Source organism: Fukomys damarensis, unplaced genomic scaffold, assembly GCF_012274545.1.
Source record: "Fukomys damarensis isolate Sample0158 unplaced genomic scaffold, DMR_v1.0_HiC HiC_scaffold_30983, whole genome shotgun sequence".
NCBI classification, from domain to species: domain Eukaryota; kingdom Metazoa; phylum Chordata; class Mammalia; order Rodentia; family Bathyergidae; genus Fukomys; species Fukomys damarensis.
Genome location: NW_022931895.1, coordinates 1 through 1,612, shown reverse-complemented (window position 1 = coordinate 1,612; position 1,612 = coordinate 1). Strand labels below are relative to the sequence as shown.

The 1,612-nt window shown below is 36.0% G+C and overlaps 1 pseudogene; it reads left to right on the top strand.

Annotated features, from left to right (window-relative positions):
* The first annotated feature begins 317 nt into the window (after positions 1-317).
* Positions 318-1,016, top strand: LOC104866784 (annotated as a pseudogene).
* Positions 1,017-1,612: the final 596 nt, after the last annotated feature.

Sequence of the window (1,612 nt, the reverse complement as noted above, 5' to 3'; positions counted from 1 at the left end):
ATCAGTCTTTGTTAGCTTTCCAGAAATCTAATCTTCACAACTGTTGTGTGTATAATCGTGTGCATGTGTGTGTACGTTTGTGTGTGTGAGAGAGAGACAGTGAGAGAGAGAGAGAGAGAGAGAACTGAAACATGATGTAGCAATGGAAAAGGTCAAATAAATATACAAATATGACATAATTCCAAGAATTTTCTAAATTTGCTGAGCTAGTTTGGCTATCAGGACTGATAATTAACACAAAGAAGAAACAAGTATTTATAAGATGAACCAATTCTGCTCTTTTTTTGTGTGCCTCATAGGCAAACAGCTATCTCAAGATGAAGCTAAATAGTTTCTTCCCAGCCACTGGATGCCAGAAATTCATTGACATGGATGATGAATGCAAACTTTGTACTTTGTATGAGAAACATATGGCCACTGAAGCTGCATTCTTGGGTGAAGGCTGCAAGGGTTATATGGTCTGAATCAGTGGTGGAAATGAAAAACAAGTTTTCCCCATAAAGAGAGGGTCTTGATCGATGATCTTGCATGCCTCCTATTGAGTAAGGGGCATTCCTATTGTAGGCTACAGAGAACTGGGAAAACAAAGCACAAATCTTTTTGTGGTTACATTGTGGATGCCAATCTGAGAGTTCTTAACTTGGCTATTACAAAAAAAAGAGAGAAACTATTCCTGGATTGACTGGTAATACTACGCCTTGTCATCTGGGGCCCAAAAGAGCTAGGAGAATTGACAAACTTCAATCTCTCTACAGGCAATAGTGACTGCTAACATATTGTCAAAAATCTCTTAAACAAGGAAGGTAAGAAATCCAGTACCAAAGTATCCAAGATTCAGTATCCTGACACTTCACATGTTCTGAAATGCAAAATGTGGCACCATATTGCTCCAAAGAAACAATATACCAAGAAAAATAATGAAAAGGCTGCTGAACATGCTGAACTTTTTGACAAGAAAATGAAAGACTCCAAAGAAAAATTCCAGGAACAAACTGCCAAGACAGAGGGCTGGGGATGTGGCTCAGTGGTGCCGTGCCTGACTGACAAGCATAAGGTCCTGAGTTTCATTCTTGTACTAGGAAAACAAAAACAAAAACAAAAATAAAAAACAAATAAGCAAACAAACAAAACCAGCAAAACCCAAAATAAAACCTGCCAAGACACACAGACTTTTCTCTCTGAGGACTTGATTTCTGAGTCCAGTCAAAATTACAACTGTTTAAGAGTAAAAAATAAGATCAAAAATAAAAACTTTATTTATTTTTCATTGGTAAACTAACTAGAGAATGGAAGTAAGCGTGGGCTATAGAAAAGGGATATATACACACTGCAATTCAGTAGCAGACAAAGTTTATGACATATATCCAACAGTGATATTCTTTAACTTTAGAGGGTGATATTGCTATCATAGTGAAAGCAGTGTCTAGAACATAGGCCTACTTTGGGAGATGAGTGGATGGAGAAAAAATTTTTGTATAAAACACTTATTTCCATTTAAGAAAGGCATGAAATAGTTGAGGTAAAATGAATACAGTTTTTCTTTTTAAACTAATTTTATTGGTACATTTTAGGTATGCAATATAATGACATTCATCATTGGAAATTTGTACCT